Raw genomic sequence first — 6,397 nt, 5'->3', positions numbered from 1 at the left:
TTGTTATCTTTCAGAATGGTTCTTATTTTCAAAGAATGTCAACATCAGGCAGTTTTTTCAAACATTGGCAAAAATGCTAAATCCATTTCTGATTGTCATCTGTTGGGAAAACATACCTTTGGATTGGACGTGAGAGAAATGTTAAAAGCTTTTTTGGTGAATTGCATTCTTTGCTCTTTTTTTCCTACTCCTTCAGTCCACTAACACACTTTTGTTTATGGCCAAAAATCTCTATTTTATCTTCAAACTACTTTGCAGATGGTTTTTATTTTGTTGACATTTGCAGCTGGACATGCTCTGATATCTCAAAAGTATGTGCATGTTATAGTACAGAACATGGCAGTGCTCTGTGTGGCCACCAGGTGGCAGCAGGAAGCCAGACAAGCGTTCGAGAGACTCAACAATTCAAAACGAGTCAACTTATGGAACAGAATTGTATGACACAAGTTAATTTTCTTTAGCTACTAAGTTATAAAGAGAAATATAAACTATCCCCATCAGCGGTGGATCACTTTTTTTGAAATTATAACCAAGAGCGAGTTTTATTCTATTAGTTTTATTTATTCTCTTGAGATTGTTCTGTGTAAAGATTTTGCCTCTGAGAAATTCTCAACTGCTGACTGCACCATCTCAAATATCAGAGCACATCACCAGTGTGTTGCTGTCAGTCCCATCCCAGTCTAGCCAGAGGAAATTCATGCTCTTTTGAGCCATGTAAGCCAGTGTCCCCAGAGCAGTGTGCTCTCCCTGCTCCTCTGAGAAGCTGTGCTGAGCCCTAAACTGACAGTTTTATCATTTCATAGCTCTGTGAGGATCCTCTCTTTTAGCTTTTACCCCTACTGAAGGCTACAGCTTCCAACTCAGCCCCCACTTCCGCTCTAACAGCCTCACTTCACTTGTATTGAGCTCCTGCAGGCACAAAGAACTATCGCACAGCTGTGGTGAAATCATCGCGTAAATGCAGTTTGGAGTTTAATCAGACACTGGTCCAAGATTTCCACAGGAAGACAATGAGCTGTTTGTCTCTGGGGTTACAGTCAGTGAAGACTTAGTTACCAAATAACCCAACAAGCAGTTTAGAACGTGTCACTGTGGCTCACAGGTTGAGCAGTTGTCCACGAACCCCAGGGTTGTGGGTTCGATACCCGGCTCCTCTGGTCACATGTCAAATGTCCTTGATCTGATCCCAACTTAGTTGATTCTGGTGAGTGTTGGTCAGCTCCCCCATCGGTGTGTGAGTGTGTGTGTGATTGTGAGTGTGAATGGGTGAATAAGAAGCAGTGTAAAGTGCTTTGAGTGCCAATAGGTAGAAAAGCGCTATATAAGTGCAGAACATTTACCATTTACATGACAAGACAGCTCACTCAGGTCACTCAGGTTCAGAATCAACATGGACACACGTTACCACAGCTGCAGTCATTTCTAAGTGAATCTGCTCTGATTAATTGACTGTGTGTGAAAGCGACTTGATTTGAGCCTCCACAGCCCGAAGCAGACTGACAGTCAGTGTGTTACTGGGGTCAGTTCTTAGAGGCTCAGCACAACACAGCGTGGACCATCACATCTTCAGTGTCTTTGGCTTTTCAAAGTTCATGCTGTTTATCTCTTATCAGTAAGAGAAGATAACTATCAAGTAATGTACCTACATCTGTTTTCTAGGTACTTTTACTGTTTATAAGTACTGAATTACATTTATAACGTTAAGCCACTTTATAGTTGCACTCTGGACATTTCAGCAGGAAGTCAACACTTTTTGTCTGGGCATCAGTAACTTAGTAGTTGCTGATGGTACTGTTGTAAGGTACTAGTTTTAGGGTTGGACCCAATAAGGTAAGTCCTCCGACTCGATAGATGGTTCTGAACTCTAGCCTATGAGAGAAGACACAAAGACGAGTATCTTCACAGTGACTTATGGGATATGGTGTCTGAACATGAAAACAAAAATTACTAGAGTGGGGAGACGAGCCGAGTCTAGAGGAGAAGCACCGTTCTTATGGGGAAGAGTGGAGTAGGGTCCTGGTAGAGTAGATATATGTTGAGATGCAGCAAGGATGAGTAACTTGAAGAAAGGGTAGGGAGATGGTGGGAGGAGAGTCCACTGGGGAAGATGTAGTGGTCTGGAGCCGTAACAGAGGCAGGCCTGGGAATTAGTGCGTGGAACGTAGCCGTGGTGAATCTCCAGTCCCTGATAGTGAGGAGAGCTCCAAAATCGTATTAGTGATGTCACAACAAAACTCCTAAATCCCTTTGGTGATTTAGGAGTAAACTTAATTCTCTTAAGTGACATAAAGTTGGTTCTTAATTGGTATGAGAATTCTTACAGTGGATATTTACTTGGTGAAGTCTTTGATACAGGTAACTTGAACACATGATGGATAATCGGTAGAGTGGTAGCAGACAATCACATAACTTGGTAAATCTTCTTGGTAAATCTCCTTATAAAAATCTTGACCCCTCATGGGCAGATAACAGTACTCATAACCCTTAGTCATTCATTAGGTTGGCGACGGGGGGTAACTAGGGAGCAGTTACTCACATAACCAAAGTAGCAGGGAGAGTCAGTTTAAAAAACCTAGATGGAAAGATGATCTTGATGAAAGCTGGAAAGTTGCGGTGAGAAAGCAGACGATCTGGCAGTTGTTGAGGGAAAAATGTGAGGGGACCAGGAACAGGAAGTGAGTGCAAAGTAAAAGTCTTGCAGGGGGAAGTGAAGTAGGTCCTGACACTGTAGATCTGTGAGCAAACAGCTTGTGGGTTTAAAATCCCGATCAGTGCAAAGCAGCAAAAAGACTTTTAGTTGATGTTTTTTGCTTGTAAAATCCACGATGCTGCTCTCAGAAACATAGCACTTCTCCTGAGTGTGTGCTGGATGCCCGGGTGGATTTGGCTCCGCTGGGCCTGAGCTGGGACGCAGGGACAGTGGTTTGAATCCTGGTTGAACATTGAAGTGCCCTTGTGTGAGCTCTTCATTTGTACTATGTTACATTGGATAAAAGCATCTGTTTTGGCAGCTCTTTTCTAAATGGCCACACTGACAGTGTCATGACTTACGCGGTGGTACAACTCTCCCCTGCCGGCCCCACATGGATCTCACAGCTGCACTTTGTGGGTCATTACACTTCTGAACAGAAAAGAATTTCAGCTCAGCTCTCTCCCCTCAGCAAACATGATTCTGCTGTCACTTCTGCTCAGCTTATGGTTACATACATCTTAAAGATTAGTCAACACAAACAGGCCCTGTTTGCATGCTGGATGTGCAGCAGTTGTGGGATGTTGTAGGTTGGGGGGGTCGTGACCACGGCAGGAAAAGCAGTGAACCAGTGACGGGGTCATGGGCGACTGCTGAAGAGCTAATGAAGCTGCTGTTGAACTTGTTAGCGGTTGGAGTTTAATGTGGCGTCTAAATGAACCGTCCTTTTAGCAGCTCAGCGAGTAGAGCAGCAGGACGGGGGATCAAATCCCAGCCTACCCACCAGGTATGACACTTCGCCACCCCCTCCTCCCCGTGGCTGCCCACTGCTGCTGCTAGCGCCTTGATGTCAGATATCAGAGAACGACTTTGAATCTCTTGTGGACTCCATCCTCTGAGGGATCAAAGCTGTTTCAGTGGCAAAAGTGAGACCTACATAAAGCTTTCAGTTTATACTGCGTGTTCAAAAAGTGTCCAATCTAACAGTGGACTAAAGATTTACATTTGCATGCAGTTATTTGGCGGATGCTTATTACAAGTGAGACACACACACACACCAATGACAACTTAAGGTTCAGTGTTTCGTCTAAGGAAACGGATGAATTATTATTGGCTACTTTGTCTCTGTGGTTTTTTGTGTCTCTTTCATCATTTAGTTTCTATTTGCGCCTTTGTCTGGTTTTACTGAGCCTCTTGCCTTTTAAAATAGAAAAACTAACTGTGTCACATCACACAGAGGCTCTGAGCCTCAGGCCTCGCTGCATTAGTGCTTGTTGTTGTTACAATTACCGCATTATAAACTCTGGAGCTTCCTGAAAACAGCATAAAAATCAGGCAACAACAACATCAACTGTTCCTAAATGCATCCAAAGAAAACAGATGTTCTTTCATTCTCACTAGTTTAGCAGCTGTGACCATGAAGCTCTTTCTATCACCTTTCCCCCTTTAACACACCCTTTTCTGCTCAGGCTGAGCTCAAACTAAATCATTGTTAGCTACTTTAAGACATAGAAAAATATTATAATACAATACAACCTGTTTAGAATGTGGTGCAATGCCAAACACTGTGGCACATATCTGAAAAATAATATTTGGTGCATGTAACCGGCTTTGACAGGTCTCGCACTTTCTGACCTCCTGTTGTGATATGATCCATTAGCAGATGACTTGGAGATATTTCTGGACAAGTCAGAAATATATATTTTTAGTGCACCGTTTCTCGCAGACTCTGAAGTTTCCGTCTGCAGAGATTTGCCCTCAGATAAAACACACGCTGCCAAAGATCTGTCAGTCAGCAGCTTTGTGAACTGAACACCGCTGAACTCTGCTGGCGAGGACTCACACACACACACACACACACACACACACACACACACATTTTACTGTAAAATATTTGTCATAAATCATGTGTTTTATGATTCTGTCTTACTGTTTACATCTCCTACATAATGCATTACTGTGACTTGAAAGTGAACCTTTAAAGACGAAGGTTTGACATCTTCACAGTGATTCAATCTTTAGTGGGAAGTGAAAGAGATTCACATACATTTATGATGGAAGTGTTCAGTATCAGACCAGTTTTATGTTGGTCAAAGCAGAAATAGATCATAATGATCAATGATCATTTTCAACATGAATATTGGGTTTTTCTCAATTGCTAAGTTTAATGACACTACATTCCACTTCATCTTCATCATCATCATCACCTCCTTAGCACAGCAGAAATCTTCAGAAATCTTGCAAATGTGTTAATGCCTTTTCATTAGCTTCACATATTTTTTCACATGCTTTTTCAAAACAGTTAACACACATCATACAGTGACGCAAAACTTTATTGACCTCACTGTGTAAACCAAAAGGAAAAAACATGTTTCCAGCTGATAGAAATTATGCACAATTCTGAATCTCTAATACATCTGTGTCCAACCCCCCACACACAGTTCTTCATTTACCAATCAGTTCTTATTCCTCTATAAAAGATACAAAACCTGTGCTGCTGCCTCGATGGGTCAAAGATGCCAAAAGCAGATTATGAATCACACGCTGTGGTGGAAAGAGCCAAGGGAGACGGGTTCACATGTACGGTGAAGAAGAAGAAGTGGACTTCAAGCTTCAAATGAAATTCGGGCAGCAGTTATTGACCATGTTATCAATCTTGGCTTGTCCTTTAGAGAGGTGGACAAAGGGTCCAGTTTTTCCAAATAACAAGAGCTAAGTCACACAAGCATCTAAACAAATTAGAAAAACTGTAATTTTTACATGTGGAACATGGTGGGAAATGGCCAGAGCCTGAACAAATATGCTCACTGACTGGACTGACCTCTGCTTTCTGATTTCTTATTTCCCTGGTGAGCCTGATACTTTCCGTTCATCGATAGGCTTGATGACTTGTTCAGGGACAGACGTGTCCTACCCCCTGGGGCAATGGTGTCAAATGCAGGTCACACTTTGGAGTTGTCAGACATATGGAACGGCAGAGTAGTGCTGTGTCTCACCCTGACGGATGTTGGAAATTTAAATTGCTCAGTAAGAAAATGCTGGATGCTCTGTGGCATTTTTTATGAAAAATCATATGTCGATCATAATGTGTGAAAATCCGTGTTCCTTTATGTATTGAGTGAGCTTTTCAAACGACGTTGGCCTTTAAGTGCATCAAGCTACACAACTATGACCTCATGTGCAGCTGATTAAGTTGAAATACCGACAGCTCAAAAAGTGTGTGTACACAACAGTGGGATTAAATGGACACCACAAATGTTAGGAGCATAAGTGGTTTAGATGATTGACGGATGACTTCACTATAAAATGAATCAATGCAAAGACAACAACCAAAGGAAACAACACTGGCTTTGGAAAGTGAGGCTACACACTCGGAGAAACCAAACCATTGGCAATGTCACAACATGTCTTCCTGCAGAAGTGTCCAAAAAAAGAGAAGGATGAATGTTGCAAGGCTGCTAGTCGCTAGGGCGACTGCCATGCAGGAAGTATAGCAGTTGTTCACCAATCCAAAGGGTTGGTGGTTCGATCCCTGGCTCCTCTGGTCATATGTCGAAGTGTTCTTGAGCAAGACACTGAACCCGGTGAGTGTTGGTCAGCTGCATAGCAGCTCCCCCATCAGTGTGTGTGTGATTGTGAGTGTGAATGGGTGAATGAGAAGCAGTGTAAAGCGCTTTCAGCGCCAATAGATAGAAAAGTGCAATATAA

This window comes from Channa argus, chromosome 6 (genome assembly GCF_033026475.1).
Source record: "Channa argus isolate prfri chromosome 6, Channa argus male v1.0, whole genome shotgun sequence".
Taxonomy (NCBI): domain Eukaryota; kingdom Metazoa; phylum Chordata; class Actinopteri; order Anabantiformes; family Channidae; genus Channa; species Channa argus.
This window is presented reverse-complemented; position numbering follows the sequence as displayed.